This window comes from Chrysemys picta, chromosome 11, assembly GCF_011386835.1.
Source record: "Chrysemys picta bellii isolate R12L10 chromosome 11, ASM1138683v2, whole genome shotgun sequence".
Taxonomy (NCBI): Eukaryota; Metazoa; Chordata; order Testudines; family Emydidae; genus Chrysemys; species Chrysemys picta.
The window spans coordinates 65,798,231-65,822,543 of record NC_088801.1 but is presented as its reverse complement, the minus strand read 5'-3'; the positions used below and the strand labels follow the sequence as shown (position 1 = coordinate 65,822,543).

At 42.0% G+C, this 24,313-nt stretch overlaps 1 protein-coding gene across 8 annotated transcripts in view; it reads left to right on the top strand.

The window, feature by feature from the left end:
- Window positions 1-24,313, top strand: part of ERBB4 (erb-b2 receptor tyrosine kinase 4) — a 986,993-nt gene that overhangs the window by 656,352 nt on the left and 306,328 nt on the right. The window lies entirely within an intron of this gene.

Genomic DNA, 24,313 nt, shown 5'->3' with positions numbered 1-24,313 from the left:
TAAAGTCAGGAATTGGTCCAAGAATTTAAGAACTCCTAATGAAAATAGGATTTGTAAGTGTGTTTCATCTAATCCATTAGCTACAATAGCAGCATCTCAAGGTGGAGAAGTTTAGGCTGAGGTTCCTGCGTGCTTTGACTATAGTTGTATAGTTTCTCCATTTGTTTGTAATGACAACCCCTGGCACTTTGACAGATTGCCTTCTCTTTACTTCTCAGAGGGCAGCCATGCCATTGGAGACATGGGCAGGGCAAGAAGGCAGTAACTGTGACAGGTGCTAGAGCAGAGGACATATTATGGTGAGACCAAGGTTATCACTGTAATATGAATCCCATATATAAACAAACATTTGGAAAAGACTGCTTGTCTGTGTTTACAAAAGATGGCGATTTAGGCCTTTGCATTGAGATAAAGTCCTAAATAAATACTCAAGCCTGTTACCATTTTATACCTTCAGCGACTGTTAAATTAGATCCAGTCCGTCTGTCTTTATTTGGAATTGTTTACACAGTTTAAAAAAATGAGTTTTCATTTTTTTCCTCAACCAGATGGGTTGGAAATAGAATGGTGCTTGTGCAAGTGGCAGAGAAGTAAAAAATGACAATGCCAATGACATATTTTCTACTTAGCCCAACCTTGCCCGTGGGGATGTCATCAAGAGGCCAGTCACCCTGTATCCTAGGAATGTTTTCTGGACAAGAGCCCTAATGTTGTCCTGGGATCTACTGGCATGAATCCCATCTCTCTATGGTATCACATTCTCACTAGTGGATCCTAATGCAGAATCATGGTATAAGTTCTTTGTAAATTATTGGAGAAATAGCCATGCAGATAGAGAACTATATGGATTTGTACTTTGATATTTTTGTGGACATACAGAGACAGATTTTCAAAAGAGCTCAGGAACAGATTTTCAAACACTCAGTACCCAGAATTAGGGCCCGATTTTCAGCTCAGCTCTCATTTATGCATCTAAATCTAGCCACTTGTTTTAGTGCCTGAATGGGAGCTGAGCTGTTCTGAAAATGTGGCCCGTACAATGGTTACCATTTAAAAAGTCAACCACAGTTGCGTGGAGTGATACCTGAAATTCGGCATCATTTTCCCCCCCATGTACTTAGTATAGGAAATAATGGTGTTACATCTCTGGAACTTGTTGTTGGCAAATATTGACATTCCTTTTGTGGTGTAATAACACGCTACCTTGTCACTTTCTAGGTTTTCCTTCTTGATAATAGAAGTTATCTGGTTCATTTACTAAGTACCGCTATTGCATTAGCGAAGCTTTTTGCCAGTTTCTAATTGCCACTGTGGGAGCTGACTCACTGAATTATCTTAGCTAAGAAACAGTTTAGGAAAGACAGTTATTTGGGGATGAATTTGCTTTCTTAAAGACCATAATTATTTAAAAACTTAAACATTAGTTTGTCTTTTATTTGCATATATGTGTTTTATTGACCAAATAGGCAATTCAAGTTTGCTTTCTAATAATGAATAGCACTAATCATTAATAATATCTTGCATGTAGTCACTGATGCATTTGAGGAAATAGAAATAAGGATGGAAATATTCCTAAATCTTGCAGCATTCTTTAATATTAGCTTTAAATCACTGAGACAGTACAATATTTAATGTTGCAACTAGATGTTGATCTTCAGATGTAAGAGGAATTTGGACTAATCAGGAAATAGGTAAGGAGCAGGTCTGGAGAGAACTATACACCATTTATTCTATTTGGCTTTTTTCTGTTTGTGAATTTTTTCACAAGTTTGTTGCTTATTCAACATTGTTTGACAAATACTGTATGTGAAATATTGGCTTTGCATTCAGCTATTTGTTGTTCTTTATTTGTGATGTGATTGGTCACCTAAATCTTGTGGTATTCTTTTTCGTTCCCTGGTGGGATGACTGAAAACTTGTATAAGCAGAGGAGGAAGATTGAAGAGATTTTAAGATTTTAAGTCTGGTTTAAACTGATGCACAACCTCATTTGCACTGGTATTGAGGAAATATTCCCATTTTTCCTTGAGCAAGAAATCACCTGTACCAGCAATCCTGGAAAACAAGTGATTTTTTTAGTTGTTTGTTTGTTTGTGTCTGCGAATTTGCATGGGGAATGAGCTATGTGTCAGCCCTTAAGAGCATTGCTAAGACAAGACAGAATGCAGAGGTGCACAGCCCCTGGCGCTGCTTCACCACTCTGGTGCAGCTAGGACTCTAATTTTAAGCATGTGCTTAGATGCTTTGAATACTCAGGCTAAGGGGAGGACTTCAGTTTCCATTGTTTTTAATACAAGCTTTTAGGAATCTTCAATTTATTGATATATAATAAAATCTGGGCGATCCCTGTGACAGGACACATCTCTATGGCACCCCCTGGTGGCTCAATGTGGCACTACTCACACTACCACAAGGATCTCTAGATGCTGTGGTTCTTTAGCCCCTCAGAGAAGGCATGCTTAAGTCCCACCTCTTTTGGAGAATTAAAGTCCGAAAATTAAAAAAATACCACCTAAGAACTCGAAACAGGATCCTCCTGCCCTTCCGGTTGAAAGACATATTCAAAGAGTAGTAGTTATCAATGGCTTGCTGTCAAATTGGTAGGGCGTATCTAATGAGGTCCCACAGGGGTCAGTCCTGGGTCTGGTATTAGTCAATCCTTTCATTAATGACTTGGATAATGGAGTAGAGAGTATGGTTATAAAAGTTGCATATATCACCAAGTTGGGAGGGGTTGCAAGCACTTTGGAGGATGGGTTTAAAATTCAGAATGCCCTTGACAAACCAGAGAATTGGTCTGAATACAACAAGATGAAATTCAATAAAGACAGGTGCAAAGTACTTCACTGAAGATGGAAAAATCAAATGCACAACAACAAAATGGGGAATAATTGTCCAGGTGGTAGTACTGCTGGAAAAGATTGGGGGGTTTTAGTGGATCACAAATTGAATGAGAGTTGGCAATATGATGCAGCTGCAAAAAATGCTAATGTCATTCTGGGGTGTATTAACAGGAGTGTTATATGTAAGACAGAGGAGGTAATTGTCCCACTCTGCTTGACACTGGTGAGGCCCCAGCTGCAGTATTTTGTCAATTCAGGGCACTACAGTTTAGGAAAGATGTGGACAAATTGGAAAGAGTCCAGAGGAGAGCAACAAAAAATGATAAAAGGTTTAGAAAACCTTACGTTTAAAAAAAACCCCTGGGCATGTTTAGTCTTGAGGAAAAAATAGACTGAGGGGGGACCTGATGATACTCTTAAAATATGTTCGGGACTGTTATGAAGAGGATGGTGATTGATTGTTCTCCATGGCCAGTGAAAGTAGGAGAAGAAGTAATGGACTTAATCTGCAGCAAGGGAAATGTAGGTTAGATATTAGGCAAAACTTTCTAACTATAAGGGTAGTTAAGCTCAGGAAGAGGCTTCCATGGAGTCCCCATCATTGGAAGCTTTTAAAAACATGTTGGACAAACACCTATCAGGGTTAGTCTAGGGTTACTTCATCCTACCACAGTGCACGGGGCTGGACTTGATGATCTCTCGAGGTCCCTTCCAGCCCTATATATCTATGATTCTACTCAGAGCCTGTCTTCAAAGAGCCACTCGTTTGGTCAGTCTACACAGAGCAATTTTTGGCTGTATTACCTGCAAGAGATGGGGAGAGACAGAAATTCCTGCATGCTGTACATCTCTGCACTAATATAGCTTAGGCTAAAAGATCAAGACTCCACCCAAGACCTGGATTCCTTAATCATTGAAGCAGACATACAAAAGAAGTGTCACTTTAATATTTCATACAGTTTCTAAAACATTTCATATGTAACCCAGCATGGTCTGCATAAGATCCAAGTTCTAGATGACCTATTCGTTCTGAACATGTGCCCACTGTACTTCCTTAGTGAGTCAAAGCACATGAAAGCGCTCAGTGTAGTTTTTCACTATTTCTCTCCAGGGTTATTTTTTTAGTTCAACATCTCTCTCTTTCTCTCTGACCCTCCCATTCAGCCAGGAGTATTAGTTATTTACGGAATGGTTCAAAATTATGAGGGAAGAAATCCTAAGGTAAAGAAGCAGTGTCTCTTCAGTGTCTTTTAAATATGAACTGCTGCTAATCCAGTTCCTCCTCTTTAGGATGTAAAGTAATTTGTTCATTTCCAAAGTAATGGTTTATGAAACTAAGGTGCAGAGTGTTGTCAAGGCAAAACCCTGTCTCCTATTTGTCTGTAGGACACCTGTGTTAAATGATGATGACAAACTAATTGATGGTAAGAAAAATCTTCCAGCATCAATGGAGAAGCTTGTTTTACTGCTTTCTAGAAGGTATTAATATTAGTAATTAGTGTACCTCTGTTTATAAATGGTCTGTATCTTCCTCTAAGACATTAGTATACAAGGAGAGGCATTTTTGGCTAGGGAAAGTGCATCCTTTTCTAAAAAGTAAAAAGTGTAACCAATCTTAGTTTTCATTAAGAGAGTTGTGTGCTTAAGTGGGAAATTCAAAAGGAACCCCCTAAACTGATTTAAAAATAGAAGTATCTTAATTTGTTTTAGCCTGGAGATGTTTTCAGTGCCCTGTTTATTCTTGTCTGGCAAGAATCATTTTATACACTCTGAAAGGATAATTATCCCTGTAGGTGAATCTAATTCACCAAAGGAGAAAGATCTGAATTTTTAATAAAAGGAGGGGTTCTTTTAAAGCATCATAAGTACAGTAATTCTTCTGTATATGTGTGTGCCTCTGTTCTCTTCCTGCCTTATAATATATTAGTTTGTGTGTGTGTGTTTTCCCCAGCTATGATTTCTCCATGACCCCTAAAGAAACCTTAACCATATCTAGTGCCATATGGTAGCTTTACTTTACAATGCGGGATGCTAGTCTAGCATGCCATTTCTGCCCTTTGAAAGGATGCGAGTTCAAATCTCTGCTGTGCCAGCCGAGAGTCAGATGCAGATGAAAAGCTGCCAGAGCTTTAGATCGCTGTCTGCCGTGCCAAAAAGGTGAAGGACGAGTGGACTCCCGAAGGAAATGTGGTTGTCAAAATACTGTGTATTGCACAGGGTTTGGGGCAGTGTTAGACAGAACTCAGCCTATTGGATTGTCACATACTGTACCTAAGACAAATGCATCCCTCTTTTAAGCCAGCTACTGATTTTTACATCAGATGTAGAAAATTGACATCCTGCGCTGAGCTTAATGAAACTCCCCCTGGACTATATTGTCTCCTATGTGAGTTACTTAGATGTAAAGGGGAGGAAACTTTTGAGGGGTTTAAATGAGTGATGTTTCCTTCTAATATTTTTGTCGATGGTGTGTGCTTTGTGTCAGCCTAGAGTAGGGAGCCTTTTGACTACCAAAACCAATGGATCCATGTGACCTACACATCTCTCAAGGAAACCACCAAGGCCCTGTGTCATAACTATAAAGGGAAGGGTAACAGCTCTCCTGTGTAAATCCCTCCTGGCCAGAGACTCCAAAATCCTTTTACCTCTAAAGGGTTAAGAAGCTCGGGTAACCTGGCTGACACCTGACCCAAAGGACCAATAAGGGGACAAGATACTTTCAAATCTTTGTGTGGGGGAAGGCTTTTGTTTGTGCTCTTCGTTTGGGAAGTTGTTTGCTCTTGGGACTGAGAGGGACCAGACATCAATCCAGGTTCTCCAAATCTTTCTGAACAAGTCTCTCATATTTCAAACTTGTGAGTAAACAGCCAGGCAAGGCGTGTTAGTTTATCTTTGTTTTCTCAACTTGTAAATGTACCTTTTGCTAGAGTCTTTATCTCTGTTTGCTGTACTTTGAACCTAAGGCTAGAGGGGGGTCCTCTGAGCTCTTTAAGTTTGATTACCCTGTAAAGTTATTTTTCCATCCTGATTTTACAGAGAGTATTTTTACCTTTTTCTTTAATTAAAAGCCTTCTTTTAAAGAACTTGATTGATTTTTCCCTGTTTTTAGATCCAAGGGGGTTGGATCTTGATCCACCAGGAGTTGGTGGGAGGAAGGAGGGGGGATGGTTAATTTCTCCTTGTTTTAAGATCCAAGGGGTTTGGATCTGTATTCACCAGGGAATTGGTAAAGAGTCTCTCAAGGCTACCCAGGGAAGGGAATTAGCTTTGGGAGTGGTGGCAGCGGACCAGATCTAAGCTGGTAGTTAAGCTTAGAAGTTTTCATGTACCCTAAAGTTCAGAGTGGGGAAGCAGCCCTGACACCCTGTGACACCCCCTCCCCACACACTCTGACTACTTTGCATCATTCCCCCTTCTAGCTGGCAGCCAGTGGCATACTCTCCTCTGCATTCACATTGTGGGTGAGGACGGTGCCTGTGATAATTCAGACAGCATCAGCATTAACTCAGGCACAGAATCCCAGTGGATTTGAGGAAGAGGGATGAACCTGAGGAGAGTGGCTATTACTAAACTTCTCACCCTTGGCCATCTCTTCTCCTTCTCCAACTGCAGTGACCCCAGCAAGAGGCCTCTATAAGGGGTGAAGTGCTGAGAATAAGGACGCCTAGAAGTTCCCTTTCCCCGCTTCTGCACTGCTCCCTTCTGGAATCTGCTTTGATCTCTGTATCCAATGATAATTTGGACCTTAGCAAATGCAAGCACTGCTTAAACTGTCTGCAGAATTTCTCACCCCAACTCACCCTGTTGATTAAAAAAAAATACTTGTTGCTGCTTTAGTCAATCACTGACTCCACTGGGAAGCAGCAATTGGGCTGAGAATGAAAACCAAACGCAAACGTTTAAAACTGGCACACGAGGAGAAGTAATGGGCATTGCAAGATGGTGCCTGTGTGCGTGATCTATCGAACCGCAGGATGGTAACTGAATTGGAAGGAAACTGTGACAGACGGATGATGTGCAGAGTGAGCCGCAGTCACTAACTAGAAAATATTATTCACACCAGGAAAAATGACTCCTAGAAGGAGAGGAACCGTAACACCAGTGAGGTTTTAAATTGACTGTGGGCATTTTAGTATGGCTGAAATTTGGAATAAGGAGAGGGCCCTGCTGAAACAATATGTACTTCAGAAATGCCTTTGCTTTGAATTGTCTTGTGTTATACCATGGGACAGCATAGGCCTTCGTCATGCGGTGCCTCTCTCTCCCTGCATGTGAAAAGCTTTGTTAATGTAGAGTTAAGGTTGCAAGCCCTGTGCTACTTGTGCCTTTGCAGAACACCAGGATCAGACTCTACCACGCTTCCTGGAGGCAACCTATTATGCCTCTACAATGATTCCCAAGGCAGGGGGTTTGGGCTGAAGGAGCGATGTTCCAAAGCAGTACCTGCACAGGGGAATTCTCCCTTGGCCCTTTGAAGGTTTTTTTACAGGCATTAAGTGTGGGTGGATCACGGGGCAGAATCCCTCTCTAGGAGTTTGAGTCTCAAAACACAAATATTGCAAAACAGAGAAATGTGGAGTGAAAGTCTCTTTACTTATCACTTACAAGGAGAATGAAACACACACACACACATACACACACAAAAGAAATGCAGATTGAAGGTGACATCCCTCACCCCCTTAACTCTGCCCCTTTTAATGGCAGGAGATTATAGTGCCTTAAATCTCCTTCAACCTTTCATCCAATGTGACCTCTGTCAATCAGCAGTTCCAGTAAACCCTGGATTAATGGTGATGTGCAGAGCATGCTGAGCGTCCATTGGAGTGCATGGGTAGAAATACTCACGTGGAGTTGTGGTGTGCACAAAGAAAATGACTGCTCTCGATCAATGCAGGTGAGATATCAATTTATGGCTCCCAGGAGACTCCCTGTCTCCCATCAGGGCTAGAAAGCCATGTGTCTCGGGCCTACAGAAAATGGTTCCCTTCTAGGGACCTGTGTTTGACTCGGCGGGAGGGGCCCAGCTCTGCCCATTTCAGCACCTTCTGACCAGTCCCAAAGCTGCAGCAGCTCAGCTGTCTTCTGGAAAGGCAGTAATTGGCCTTTTCAAAGTGCATTTTTGATTCAAAGTATTGTGAATATGGATTAACAGTAGCTTGGTGCATATGGTCCTTCCAGCATCAGTATTCTGGAACTACCTTGAATAGAATACCAACTGGCTGCATACTGATGAAGCTGAGGGAATAAATGAATAAAATATATAAACAACTGAACTTCTGAAAGCTGGAAAGCCTGTAAAGTTGTGCTGGGCCTAAGGAATCCCCTGGTAAACAAGACAGGTTTTTTTTTTCGTTTTTACACTTTGGGATCACTTCTTATTATATTATCTTGTCTGTAATTAGAAATCTTGTGAAACTAAGAACTGCTAAATTAATTTAATTTTTAGTGCCGGGAGTTTGCCCGGAGGCACTCAACTAACTGGCCTTCATGAGATTTGACTTTCCAAGAGTTTTCTTCTCTTCCCCACCTCAGTCCTTTGTAAAAGAAACCATCTTTTCCATTTACTAATTAACCCTGTGGCCAACAAGCAAATCTTCTGTAAGCTTTAAGACCGCGACTAGCTGCCTGTACAAGTAATGCTGGATTAAGTTGACTTTCATATGCCATTTTGAACAGAACTTTTAAAGCCCAAGAGAAAGAAAGTCTATTAAACCAAGTGAGGAAAAAAATAACCCAGAGTATGTTATTTACCTATTTTTATCATCTAAATGTTCCTGTCCTTTTACTCACTGGTAACCAATTTTGGGGTGTTGCAGTTTCTCACGGGGACAGAAATTGTCAACAAATACCTATCTATCTTATAGAACTGGAAGGGACCCTGAAAGGGCATTGAGTCTAGCCCTCTGCCTTCACTAGCAGGACCAAATACTGATTTTTGCCCTGATCCCTAAGTGGCCCCCTCAATGATTGAACTCATAACCCTGGGTTTAGCAGGCCAATGCTCAAACCACTGAGCTATCCCTCCCCCCATAATATTTGCTAGCATAATGTACTTATTTACAAAATGCATTCAAAGGTCCAGTTACCTTAAAAAGCGGGGGGGGAAAAAAAGGCAGTAAAGCTAGTCATTTCAACTTGCAGAGACTCTGGCTAGCACTACTGAGTTCTGTCCTGAAGACATGCAAACAGCTGCTTTTGTCTAAACCCTCCCCTTGCTCGTATCACACTGCCTCTTCCTGTGTCCTACTTCTCATCTGTCCATTCACTTCAGAAACTCTAGGCCTTTTTCTCCATACAAAGCAGGGACTAGTCCTGGTGGTTCTAGGCATTAACTCTTTCCAACTTGGTCTCACTTCACTTCACTTCTTGACTCCTTTTCCTGTTTCCATGGGGTCAGAGGTGCCCATGAATCTTCATCATTCTTTCTGGTCCAACACACGCGTTCGTATGTCTCGGAGTTCCAATCCTTTTCTCTTCACAGAGTTTTTCCATAGTATCCTAGGTCTTCCATGTCCTTTCTTGCTCTCCTCTTCCTCCCATAATTTCTTGGCTGGTCATTCATCCTCCATTCTTATCACACATCCAGCCCACCTCAAACATGCACTTTCTAGCCTACTGCATCTTCCCCCCAATGTCTTCCAAGCCCATCTTTCTAGCATTGTCTACTCTATACTGTAAAGGTTTCAGAGTAGCAGCCGTGTTAGTCTGTATCCGCACTCAGTGGCACAAGAAAGGTTGCAGTGATATTGGTCAGATACAGGTTAGAATGGGAGACTACCCAAAATGTGGTAGGCCATGTTAAAAAAAAAAAAAAGTAGGCAGTATCCTTTGCTAGACAAGACATTGATCTTACAGCAATTGTATGCCAATGTTTATGCTGCTTCAGTACTAAATTATAAAAGAGGCAAAAAATTGGGCATAATTAAAGTAATTTTGAACAGAAGGAAATGGGTTAGCTGAAAATACTGTTGTGACAGAATGCTAATAAGTGTCTAGGATTAGTGAGTACCATCTACATTTGCACAAGAATCATCACCCAGCAGTATAGTACATGCACCAAGGCAAATTCTACTGACAGTCCTGCCAGGATTGGAAGCTGAATTACAAGTCAGACAAAAACTAGGAATAGAAAAACCAATGGCATAGTAGCAGTTATTAAAGAAAAAGAAAACTAAAGAGACTCTTAGCCATAAACAAAGGTGTCATTAGAGGAGGTTTTGGAACAAATTGATAAAATGAACAGCAATAAGTCACCGGGACCAGATGGTATTCACCCAAGAGTTCTGAAGGAACTCAAATGTGAAATTGCAGGACTACTAACTGTCATCTGTAGCCTATCATTTAAATCAGCTTCTGTACCAAATGACTGGAGGATAGCTAATGTGACATCAATTTTTAAAAGGGCTCCAGAGGCGACCCCAGCAATTACAGGACGGTAAGCCTGACTTCAGTACCGGGCAAATTGGTTGAAACTATAGTAAAGAACAAAATTATCAGATGCTATATGCATCCGAAGAAGTGGGCTGTAGTCCACGAAAGCTTATGCTCTAATAAATTTGTTAGTCTCTAAGGTGCCACAAGTACTCCTGTTCTTCTTTTTGCGGATACAGACTAACACGGCTGCTACTCTGAAAAATTATCAGACACATAGATGAACATAATTTGTTGGGGGAATGGTCAACATGTTTTTTTGTAAAGGGAAATTATGCCTCCCCAATCTACTGGAAGTCTTTTAGGGGGTCAACAAGCATGTGGACAAGGGGGATCCAGTGGATATAATGTATTAGATTTTCAGAAAGCTTTTCACAAAGTCCCTCATCAAAGACTCTTAAGAAAAGTAAGAAGTCCTGGGATAAGAGGGAAAGTTCTCTCATGAACTGGTAACTGGTTAAAAGATAGGAAACAAAGGGTAGAAATAAATGGTCAGTTTTCAGAATGGAGAGAGGTAAATACTGGTGTTCCCCAGGGGTCTGTACTGGATCCAGTTCTATTTAACATATTCATAAACGATCTGGAAAAAGGGGTAAACAGTGAGGTAGCAAAATTTGCAGATGATAGAAAACTACTCAAGATAGTTAAGTCCCAGGCAGACTGTGAAGAGCTACAAAAGGATCTCTCAAAACTGGGTGACTGGGCAACAAAATGGCAGATGAAATTCAATGTTGATAAATGCAAAGTAATGCATATTGGAAAACATAATCCCAACTATACATATAAAATTATGGGGTCTAAATTAGCTGTTACCACTCAGGAAAGAGATCTTGGAGTCATTGTGGATGGTTCTCTGAAAACATCCACTCAATGTGCAGCGGCAGTCAAAAAGCGAACAGAATTATGGGAATCATTAAGAAAGGGATAGGTAATAAGACAGAAAATATCGTATTGCCTGTATATAAATCCATGGTACGCCAACATCTTGAATACTGCATGCAGATGTGGTTGCCCCATCTCAAAAAAGATATATTAAAAGGTTCAGAAAAGGGCAACAAATTTGCCAGAGAGCAGAGGGAGGTTTTGTAGCCTGTCACATAGTTTCAATACAGGACATTTTCAAGTAAAAAAGTCTTAACTGGAATTCCTGTTCTCATAGTTGATGTTGTCTCTCAGGCATGGCTAACAAGATATAAAGGAAATGTGATATCTTATTTAAAGGGAATGTAAGTAGGCAATTTCAAATTCAGTGGATATGGACTCCACTTTGGAGTCTAGCCAGTAGCTTATTAGGTCATGCATTTACTAAAGTTGACATTAAACTTGATCCATCCCAAATACAGGACAGTAGGCAAATGCCTGTACTGAAACACATCCGGAATCGACTGTAGCACTGCTGCAGGATTATCCGAACACTATAGCTACATTGTGACAGTTTGTAAAGAAAGAGGTTCCATGGAGCTGGGACAATCAGTTGTATAGCTTTTCCGAGAATGAAGGATATCGTCATTAGATCCAGTTCTTAGGGGTTTTATTTATTTATTTATTTATTTAATAAAGACACAGAGTTTTTCCATGTTGTTGCCTTGTTGGATGGACATGGGGCAGCTCTGCTCCGAGATAGGCCATTGGCCTTCGTGTCAAGTACATTAACCAAGACTCATATGAGAAGTGCTTACCAGGGCCGGCTCCAGGCACCAGCCCACCAAGCTTGTGCTTGGGGCGGCACCTGGAGGGGGGTGGCGCGATGCAGTGCTCCGGCTCCGGCCGCCGGGGAGAGCGGAGCCCCAGCCGGGCTCGCCGCCCTCCCCGCGGTGCTCTGGCCGCCGGGGAGAGCGGAGCCCCGGCCGGGCACTCCGCCCTCCCCCCGGCTCTCTGGCTGCCCTCCCCCTGGCGCCCTCCCCATGGCTGCCGGGGAGAGCAGAGCCCCAGCCGGGGCTCACCGCCCTCCCTTGATGCGCGGGGATGGAGGGGCGGCGGCCGGAGGCTTTTTTGCCTGGGGCAGCAAAAAAGCCAGAGCCGGCCCTGGCCACTGCATTCAGATGCCACCTCCCTATCCCAGCTGTCCCCGCCTCCCGCCCCCCCCCCCCCCCAAATATATATAATCTGTAGAGGATGCTACTGATACTAGAGTCATTTGACTTTCAAGTAGAAAACTTCTCCTGGAAAGGAAGTAGCAGTGGCAAACTGTCATGCTACATTTACTCTCAAGAGTAAAGAGTCAATAAAGAGCGAATGCTAGAGGAGCAGGGACAGTTCCACAGTTACATATCTCAGCAGTTGGGAGAGATAAATTGAGAGCTGCTACTGGCAGACATGAAACATTGAAGGGTTTGATCAAAATATTACATAGAAAATGGCCTGGCAAGGGAAAGCATTTAAAGCAAAGTTGTGGCCAGACTGGCAGCATAAGAACGAGTTAGCCGAGCGAATAAAAATACTGCAAGAGGACAGGAGTACTGCAAGAATTCTGAGAAAATTATTGGAGAGCCCTCCTGGGTTTGGTCCATGTCATCTGAAGTTTGCTTTGCAATGAACTAACCCAGATGGTTTGCTTAGAAGTTCACTTTGGCTACCAGGCCTCCTCTCTATTGGACATCTCAGTGAAGCCTGGTCGCTTCCCTTCCTGTCCTGCAATTGGATGCTTACTCCATGGCCCCACATCTCTTCTGCAGACTCTATTGACTGTTGTCAAGTAGGGTTTCAGTCTGTGCACTCGCAAAAGGGTCTCTGGGAGACAAGGCAGTTGGAGACAGAAAATACCGACGAGTCCTGCTGTCATCAGCTATGATTAGCTAGTCATAATACCCTAGTCTATGCAGGTTCACCGTGTAGTTGGGATTACAAGGCTTCCCTCCAGTGCACCCTTGAAGAGAACTTTGGGGTGCTCCCGTAGTAACAAAGCTGGGAGCAGTGGGTGTGGCACTGTTTCCAAGTGCCTTTTGCCATGTTTGGGGATTTGATCTGCTACTTGCTCCTGAAAGGACCTGTCTAGAGGCTGCTTGTAGAGTCTGCAGGTGTGATAGCAGCTATCTGATGCCCCCTGCAATCACAAGGGAGCAGCGTCAGAATCCCCTGCACTGGCCACCCATGCTTAATGATGTAGACTACACACTGAATTAATATTCTACGTCCTCTGGAGAGAAGCTGTAATCACAGCACCAACACCAGACAAGCTATGGAAGAAATTGGGCTTGGATCCAACATGATAGGACAAAAAGGATTATCTTCTTGCAGCTTATCTAAGCACCTATCTGGAGCTGATCTGTCTGACGGACCAGAAAGCTATTTCTGTAATAATGCTGTATCACTCTGCTTTTAGTCAGACCTGTTATGGGCTCAAGAGTGAGGAATTTTAAATGTCCCATGGAGTGGGAAGCAGAACATGTGACAAGAAATCCCGTGTATCTTTTATTAAATGGTGTTATAGGACACTTGGCACCAGGAACCCCAAACATGTGAAAGGAGACTGCCAGGGACACACTGGATTAGCTACTTTGGACGGTGGGCTCACAGAAATAGTGGGTAGTGCCCGGCAGGATTATCATCTGAGAACTGTTAATAGACAGGAGCAACTACTCCCAATTCTGGGAGGTCTGATCGTGACACACCTATGGTCCTTCTGTCAAGCCTGCTCACAGACCTGCTGGCTTCCAGTGGGGATTTTGGGAGGAGGCAGGATTCCACTGCAGTTCCTTCCCTTAGTCAGTGCTCTTTGGGCAGGCAAGCTTCATCTCCTCCTCCCCTCTCCCTGCTGCCCTACCAGCGCTCAGCCAACAGGGAGTAGCTGGCTGAGAGCAGAGAAGGGAATTAGGGAAGTGACACACTTGCAATTCAACAGATTTATCAGCTGTGAGATGTTCAGAGGGCCACAGCTGTGTTTTTTGTCACGAAAATCCTTTTAGTGCGGCAGCAATTTGCTATTGTCCGCGAGTCGCTAAGATGAGCACAATCAAATAATCGTGTGTTAAAAGAGAAATTATTAGGAAGGAACAAACTGCTGTGTTGTCGTTTGGGTGAGATATTTACCGGTGACTGTGAGCACCCGCCCCTGCTCTACGGTCACAGTCCACATGTTATGCAGTGTCCAAAATTGCCCCCTTCCAACAAAAAAAAAGAAAAATAAGATGAGCTTAAGGTTCCTTCCTCTTGACTTCTCAGCCCACACCCTAGGTCCACTCCATCTCTCACAGAGCCTCTCTCACCTTTCTTATATACAGGTGAAATAAGCTGTTTGCATCTGCGAGACAGCATAATCCACCTAGTTATTCCCTAGAGCAAGCTGCTTACCTTAGTGCAAACACACCCTTACATTAAATCTTTGTCTTTTGGTAATAGGTGTTACAAACAAACCGACCATTTGTCTCTGACTGTTGGAGCACTACTGCCCTTCATATTTAGCAGAAGCATGTCTCTTATTGGCATCAGCCTTTAAAGTGGTACCATCCATAGACACTTGGTTAAACTTTATCAGAGACTCATTATCTCTTGAATAACTTGATTTCATTTTTTCTGAAAACAGAAGCCAAAAGATTTTCAGACCTAATGGGCAGCAATTCTTTCATTCCGGAAGCAGCAGGGAGTGGAAGTCTATATGTCCCTGGCATGGGAGTATGAACAGTGGCACAGACATAGATTCTGTGTGATGAATACTTTATCACTTATTTTACAACATGTCACACACATGAAAATAAGATATATTTCTTTCCTTTGCTTTTTCTGTTAGATTATATGTGTTGCCCAAATTGCACGATAAAAATGGCAAACGCCTTTATAAAAGCAGGAAGAGAAGTTGTTTAAAGATAAACATTTCTATTGTACTGTTACGATTAATCCTTCTTATAGTGCCATATATGTATATTACATTCTAAGAAACTACGTTAAAAGAATGTTAAGATTGTAAAATGAAGCACTCAGAAGTTTGAAAATGCCAGAATTGAGGTTGCCTGTGCAACTTTAATTCAGGTCCCCAGGTGTCTACATTATAATGCAGTCTGTAATTACATGATCTCATAACTATTCTCCTGCAGTAACCCTGCCTTGTGAAAGTGGGGAATGTGGAGTTGAGTTGAACTTGTAGAGTTGTTCCATCAGTTACCAGATCAAAGCAGATTATGTGAAGTGGGAAGACATGGTCAGAACGGAAGGAAAAAGGTTTTAGCTGCTGAGTTTTGGTCCACCTGGAGCTCAGAGAGATGAGAGTGAGGTGAACCAGGCAGCCGTGGGTTGTTGTCAATAACAATAATGATGATGATAATTAATACTTGACACTTTTGGAGCACCTTCCATTCAAGAATTTCAAGGTACCTTGCTTTAATAAATTTGGCCTCACTAACATGCCTGTGAGCTAGCTACGCTTTTACTCTTCCCATTTATCCTAGGGGAACTGAGTGGTTGAGTGACCTGCCTAACATGAAAATGATCCCAACTCACTTGGATATCAGTGAAGAAAGGCAGCAGTGCAGACTGGTTTTCTTTTAGATTTTGATGGAAGGGGTGAGAGCAGCACCGTGGAAAGTGGGAGTGTGCAGCAGGCTAGGAAAAGGGAGGCGGAGATTAAAGAAACAGTCATCTCCTAATTCAGTTCTCACACGATCTTTAAGAAGGTATCCACTGATTTACTGTAAGTCACAATAAGGCAAGTTGAGCAACAGGAATGAAAGCCCAGTTGAGATAAAACTATAACAAGAGAGACTATGTGAGGATTTTACCTCTAATCATGCTCTTAAGCCCTGTGGCACAGAACAGGATGATAATAGGAAAAGTCTTTTTTGCTTTATTTGCTTCATTTAGCTGCTTCTGTTGTTGTCTCCAGTTATTTGCTCTGACTCTCCATTGCCATGACCCTTCCACAGTCATTTACACTAGTGCAAAATCAGGGCGATAGTGCTTCAGACTCACTGTGCACTGGTGCAAATAACTGCACAAGGTCCACCGAGAATGAGGCCCATTGACCAACATTCAGTTATACGCTAATTTACAGCTCCCTGCAAATACAGAAGATGCATGGAACAGGTGATGGAAACCCAGCATGTTTACTGGTAAAGGCTGGAATAATGTGTTTCGTCTGTTTAAATTTTGTATTATTGTGCTGGATGAAAGACTCACCTTTAAAAAAGGCACTGTCAGCCTGCATATCAATTAAAACCCGATTTCCCTCTGCACTGTAACACTAAAAAACTGAAACCAAAACCAGGCGGGGCAAGTATGTGCTATGCATTTAATATTAATTTGACTTTGTGTACTTGGGACCAGAATTTTCAAAAGATCCCAGCAACCATCAGTGGGCCCAGGTTTTCAAAAGAGCTCAGCTCCCTGTTAGACTCCATGTTGAATGCTGAATGATTTTGAAAATCTGGCCATAGGCGCTACAATGGGAGCGGATGGTTGCTGTACGCTTAGAAAATTTGGCCCCATGCATGGTCGGCATGTATCACTGAACACAGTGGAACAGAAATAAAGAATATTTTGCCATTGCCGCCAAGCTTTGAACTGGCTTCCAGCTAATGACCCAGATAATCTTTACTTGAAATTGTATAATTGAGATGGAAGGCTGTCCGGGGTTTCTAGCTGATACGCAGCATCCGCATCCATGAGCTTTTGACTATGGTCATTGAGCCAAAATACAGAAGGTTAAATCTCTCATTTTCATTATCCAACTGCCCCCATTTCCCCAATACAAATGTGACATTTCAATTTTACACAGTCCAACTCTTCTTAAATCATCTGTACAAAAACTTCAGATTTTGATTGATGATGGATGAGCTATTTTCTCCTAAACCACCCAGTTCTCATTACCCTTTAAAGACATAGCTTATTAATAATGGACCTGAAGTGTTTTCCCAGTGGGCCATCAGCAATCCACTGTGCTAGTAGCTCAAAAGATTTGGTTTAGGGAGCAGGCATGAAATTTCTAGGCCAAAGCCATTCCGGAGGTGATGTATTCAGCTTCCTGGATGAAATATGACAAGGTTGTAAGAGTAATACAGTATATGACAACAGATCAGTGGGTGATAATGGGAAAGATGTGGCAATGTCAGCATCCGGAGAGGTATCAACAACGGTAATGGATGCTGGCCTTGAAAATTAAGGACAGACAGCCTCAGTCTGGAATATCTAATTTGTATGTGTAGGATACATCTTGCATGATATACTGTGAAACAGAGTTTTCCAGAGGAAACCCTTAGGAGGTATAAGATGGTCTCCAGTTTTGTTTCTGAAATTCAGATTTGCAATCTCTCTTCTGACTGGTTACAATGGATGTTTAACGACATTCTTATGCCCTATTGAATACTTACTATTCCCCATCCTCCTTAAAAATAAAATGCTAACAAAAACATAGTCTCTCTCCCTCTCTCTCTCTTTTGCCTTGCCATCTGATTTGATAAATCCCAAGGTAGAACTTTAATTTTTAATCTGGAGTAGTAATATCACTTTTAGATCAAATGGAGAAAATATTTAGGGCCAGCAGAAAGGCACACGCAGCCTCCATTTGAAATAGAAGTGAAAGCAGTCAGAGTTGCTCGCAGTTAAGGATACCTTACGGGATCTGAAAATACCTCACTACCTTAATCTGGACAGGAAATTGGGAGAAGTAGAACATCAGTGATTGTGCTGATAAGCCATTTGTGACTGTTCAGGAGAAGAGCCTTTCTTGTGTTGCTTGAACAGATGGATAAGAAGAGAGGTCCCTGTCCCAGAGAATTTACAGTCTAAACAATGTGCAGACAAAGATGGGGGAAGGGATGCAACAAAAGCCTTTTCCTTCGCCTACTGTTCAATTATATTTTTTCTATTATATTGATCATATGTGCTTTTTTATAAGAGTTTTTTCCTTCATACTTCTGACTTATTCTACAATGAAGTTGCTAACATCACCACTGCCATTCCATGGTAAAGGTTAAAGCTGGTCAAGCTGTTCATTACAAATAATATTTGTGCTGGATTTACCCACTTTTGGTAATTAGCAAACCAGTTATAAACTGATCCTGATGTTCTCATCTGCTCATTTTTCATAAATATTCTCTGCATGAGACATTTTTGCCCTGTTGGTTGTCTGTGAACTTTTTGCTTTAGCTGTGAGTTGCTAATGTTGTGTGATAGGTTACCTAAGTCACGTGGTAAGAGTTCTGCTCCATTATTGGCTGATTGAAACTTTTTAAGGCGCAGATATTATGGGTTGCTCATTTCTGGTCTGACATTCTGGGTGAATAATCATTCATAAAATATTAGAGATTCATAAATATTTATTTTTTTCTCAAACGACTGGCAGCTCTGCAAATAACAAGTACAGTGTCCCCATGACTCATAACAAACTGAACATGGTGCTTCATTTTAAGAAAATATTGGAGTGATAGCATTTCTCTCCCCCCCCCCCCCCGCCTTTTAGTTTTGTACCAGTCAAGTAGCTCTAGTAATGATAATAGAGATTTTCCATTCAGTTCGGAATCAAGTGTCAAGAGTAGATGGGGCTATTCTCTGCTCTCAGAATCTGTTGCAGCCTTTATACTGGAGTGGAAGGCGGTGCTCTTTTTAGAGCCAAATCTCAGGGCAGATTTTCAAAAACACCTAACGTAGCCAACAGGACTTGTGCTCCAGAATCCTTTATCCCACTTTGTAAATCTCCCCTGGTGGAAACTCTGAGGCTGACTTTTACCCAATATATTGGGTATTTCAGGCAGCAGCGGACCAAGCTTAGAGTGCTATACCTGCTATATTAGGCAGAAGTGCAATGATTAGACACTAATAACTTTCCAAATTTGCAAAAAGGATTTTAAAAGCAAAAGAGGACAAAAGCTAAAAATGATGATATTTAAGTAAATGATATTTAAAATACATTCCCATTGTGAACATCTCTTTCCAGTGCTTCTTGTACAGAGATTAGCTCCTATCTGCACAGTTAAAGAGCATAAAATGCACTAAGGGAGCTGTCATTCCATTTCCTATTCTAATCTCCCAGAAAGAGTTCAGCGAAAAGGAACTTCAGGTGTTTCATTTGGCGGGGGAGGGAAGTCTGTCGGTATTTTATTTTTTGGTCCACCTTTCTCTACCAACTTGTTTTCATAATCTGAAATCTCTGCCTTTTTTCCTTTTGTTTATTGTTTAACATTATCTCTTGCTTTCAGTGCAGTAAATTAAAATTAGATGATGACTTTATGATGATGAGTTCATTATACTGTAACTCTATTGTATAGTGATTACAGTTGTGCTTCATTTGCTTAACATGTATCAGGGTTTATTAGGTCTTTCCAAGTATTGTTCTTGGTAAAAGAGCAGCAGGAAGCAAATCGCATTGGGGCCAGATTCCTGAGCCTGTGTAAATCAAATGTAGCTCCACAGAAGTCAATGGAGTTGGGCTGATTTGCACCAGCTGAGGACCTGGCTCAAGAGGACAAAGAAGAGAGCAAACTGAAGAGGAGGAGTGAGTGTGGATTCAACAGAAAGGGAGGAGGACAGCAAAAGTATTTGAAAGAAAAATCTAACCTCGGAACTTGAATTAGCTTTCTTATTTGCAAAGGGCAGATTCTGAGATCCTTTGTCCAGTTTATGAGTGTCTTCCTTCATGAGTGACCTTGGTAACTTCAGTGAGATAATCCTTGGACAGGGGGACTATTCTTTGGGAAATAAGGGTATCAGAATCTGGTTCTAAGAAAGGCCAGGGCAGACAAAGAGTGGGTGAGGTTCTGTGGCTTGCAGTGAACGGAAGGTCAAACCAGCTGATCACAATGGTCACTTCTGACCTCAAAGTCTATGAATGCAATGCTTATTATTAAAATGAAGGGTTGCTAATAGAAGTCAGAGAACTTTTTACGTTTACCTTGAGTTAACATTTGTGACAGCTTGTGATTCATTGTAGTGGCAGGAAAGGGGCCTGATTCTTAAACCCTTATTCACAATTAATAGCTTCTTACTCTACATGTAGCCCCATTGAAACTAGCGGAACTATATTAGAATAAAGGGCTATTGAATGTATCAGAATGTACAGAAGTTTCCTATCAAGCAAATTGAGGCCATTTTTGATAAGCATTGTCAAGTGAATGCATGTATAAATAAATTATGTCTTTGGCAGGTATTTGGATATATCAATTGTTAGCAACACTATTTAAAATCCATTTGTAAATGTTTAGCAGGAGATGAAGGTAGATCTTCAATGTATGTCAGACAATATTTTTTTGGATTAGGATTCGGGGCAGATTTGCTAATCGTGTGTCGATGGGATAAAAAGGAGAAATGATCGCTAACCATGTTTTCAAAAGTCCTGCTAAATCCTGCCTTTCTCTTGGGACAGAATTGCTAACAGCTGCTGTGCGGGATATGTCAGGGATCATAAGAATATCATACAGACAGATCAGTAGTCTACCTCTAATCTGGATTCCTTTCTGTGCAAAATAGTTATTATTGTCTCCATTTTAAGCCCCTTTTCAGTGGAAAAGACAAGCTCTTAAACCAAAGGTTTCCTAGAAATAAATGTCAAGACCGGTAGCTGATTAATGTGGAGGAAGGAGGAGTTTGCATGTGATCCCTTATTTAATATGTTATTTTATGGAGACTATCTCCTTTATATGATATGTAAATCCTAATATTCGTAGTGAAAAATGCAGGGTCTGTTTTCCTTCTTGTTTGTAGATGTTAATATTCCCCTGAGAAGTTTTTAAAGATTTGCTCTGGATCCATAGACTACAAATAACCTTAATCATCGGCAAAGTAGGCAAGATTTACTTTTAATGTGTCCTTAAGAAGGATGCCACTCCTAGCAGCAATAGCACCCTTAATGTCATTCTAAGATGCCATTAGTAAGTAACCTTCAAATTTTCTTTGCTAGGACTTGCATCTGTGACACTGAGTGACTCATGGGGTTTTAACTCCACAGCTCTTACCTATGAGAGTAATGATGAGTCACGTGACTAAAAGTTTGTCCAGTGCTTTGAAACACTGAGGGCTGGTCCACACTAACCCCCCAGCTCGAACTAAGATACTCAACTTCAGCTACGTGAATAACGTAGCCGAAGTCGAAGTACCTTAGTTCGAACTACAAAGTACTTACCGCGGGTCCACACGCGGCAGGCAGGCTCCCCCGTCAACTCCGCGAACTCCTCTCACGGAGCAGGAGTACCGGCGTCGACGGCGAGCACTTCCGGGATCGATTTATTGCGTCTAGACAAGACGCGATAAATCGATCCCAGAAGATCGATTGCTTACCGCCGAACCTGGAGGTAAGTATAGACATACCCTGAAAAACAAGAAAGGAAACAGTGGAACCAACAGGATTTCTGGAAGGTGAAAAGCAATTGTTTTGAAAAGAAATCCTGCTGCTGCTGCTTCTATCTCGAGTAGAATAGCCTTCTCTATTGAGATTTGAGGAATCAGACCTTTAAGGAGCTAGAGAAATAAGGAATGCTTAAAAAAAAGTAAGCCTTGCCACAGAAATTATGTAATGACTAGATACTAATAACTTCACAAATTAGCAAAAATATTTTAGAAACAAAGAGGACAAACAGTAAAAAAGATTATATTTCAGTAAGTTATATTTAAAGTACATTTCCATTATGAGTATCACTTTCTAATACTTCTTGTACATGGATTAGTTCCTATCTGCACAGTTAAAGAGCATAACATGCACTAAGGGAACTGTCATTCTATTTCCTAGTCTAATCTGCTAGAAGAGTTCAGGGAAAAGGAACTTTGGGTGTTTCGTAGAGGGGAAAGTCTGTAGGGTTTTTGTCTGCCTTTCTCTGCCTACTTGGCTGTTTTTCTCTTGCTTGCACTGCTGTAAATTACAATTCTTACGTTCAAGGAAACATTACAACTATCAGGTTAAAGCCCCCAAAAGTGAGAGCCTCACTCCCACTCTGGCTCCTTTATGCCAGGGAAAAGGACTGGAGCAGTGTAAAGGGGGCTGTAAGCTGGGGAAGGATTTCTGAGGACAGCTGCATGTTGCCCAAGGACTAGGTGACCATATGTCCTGTTTTGGCTAGGACAGTCCCCCTTTTTAAGCCCTGTCCTGGACGTCCTGACTTTTCTGGCAAAAATGGGCATTTGTCCCAGTTGCAAGTTGCTCTGATCAGTTGGCAAGAGCAAATGGAACAAATGCCCAGTTTAGCTAAAAAAGGGAAACATTTGGGGAGGCCAGTGGCGACACGAGGTGCTGGTTGGTGGGTCTTGGGCAGACAGCCCAGGGCTCAGGCAGTCAACCTCAGCCCCAGTCCCAGGCAGCCAGCCCAGGGCGGTGCGGGGCTCGGGTGGTCAGCCCCAGTCCCGAGTAGTGGCTCAGGACAGCCCTGTGTGGGGTACAGGTAGGGCTCAGGATGCCAGGTTGCTTAGGCCAGCCCTGCGCTGTGTCCCAATTTTACTTTGGTAAATATGGTCACCCTACCAAGGACCCCATCAAAAGCCCTGGCGTACATGGTGTCCTCAGTAACAGAAGGTGTGTTTCAGAGCAGGGATGGAGCACATATATGTCACTGCAGAGATTCTGGGCTGTGCTGCCATCCGCAGGGACTGGGGATAGGCTGCGTTCATTAAGACGGCTTCTCAGTGTTGCCTATTACTTCAAGGACAACTTTACCCCCTGGAGCAGCCCATTCAGGATGGTGCAAAGCCATCTGAGCCCTTCCTTGCCTTGTGCTGTGAGTTCTGTGCCATGCCACTTGGAGGCACAGCACCAAATCTCTCACCCCTAGAGTTTTCCATAATGGATCTTCTGTGTATTTTGGGTAAAAGCAGATGAGTTTCCTCTTACCGACTTGTTTTGAAAAAGAACAAAGCAGAATCTTTTACTGAACCAGTTTCAGTTACAAAACTCAATTTTGGGAGCTATAGGTCACCTTTTCTGATGACAGCTCTCCAAGAATAGGAGACTTTCATCAAGGGAATGCAAAATATTTTGGGGGATATAATCAATGGTGTTTTCTGAGCTTTTTTTCATGGAAAATTTTGACAAAAGTGGAAAGAAAAGTTTTCATTTAAATCCTCCAAGGAAAATTTTTCTTTTTTTTCACCGGAAATTCAAAAACCAAAATATTTTGTCTGGAAACTGAAATATCTTGGTTTGATTTGCAAATGCTGCCACAGGGCCTTATGGAAGTTGTAGTCCGGGTGCCTCATGATCCCATTCTACTCTATAGACTGGGCTCCCTAGTGAGACTACAATTCTCACTTATGCACCATAGTCTCCCTACTGAGAAGTGGCAATGCCTCACGGGAGTCCCTGATCATGGTGCATCATAGGAGAGGCAATCCTGTTGAGAAGCACAGCCCATAGAGATGAATGGGGAGAACTGCAGCTCCCAAATCAAAATGTTTCTGGGTTTGGGTGTTTTGGTTTTTCGATGAGAAATTGAAGCCAACATTTTCACACACACAAAAATCCTTTTGTCAAAACCCCCAATTTTCCATCATAAAACAGTTTAGATGGAAAAAATAATTAATTTCTGATAACTAGACATTTAATATATGGTTGAGAGGACAGGACATGCACCTGAAAGGAGAGAGGCTGTTTCTGTTACCCTCGTGATAACATGTGGCCCAATCCTAATACTCTGTCTATTTCCATTCCCCTGCATACACCCGTTATGCGAAGGGCTGCAAGGGTGGTGGTGGTATTGGTCAGGAGAATTCTCAGTTGCCTGAGGAAGGACAAAAGAGCTGTGTCTGGCGTCCAGAACCTGGCCCATAAGGCCAAAGTGTGGTCCACAAACACACAGCTTTTCTCCGCTACTGTATTTCAGGTGCATGAGAGAATGTGGTCTTTATCATAGAAGACTCTAGAGGATTTAACCTGAGAGTTGGCAAGTCATGCATAGAACCATCTCTTATCATTAGAGAATAGAATGAAGATAACCGTTCAGATAGACTGCATGGCAGTGTAATCACAGAACGCGCTTTTCAATGGTCATGACACATGCACCAAATTCTACCAGTCCTAAATAAGTGAATTCCCATCTTCACACTGCCAGTAAGACCATTTAGTTCATATGTTTTTAATTACATTTACAGCATGGGATTGTGTGTGTCTGATTCTGACTAGAAGAGCGTACCAT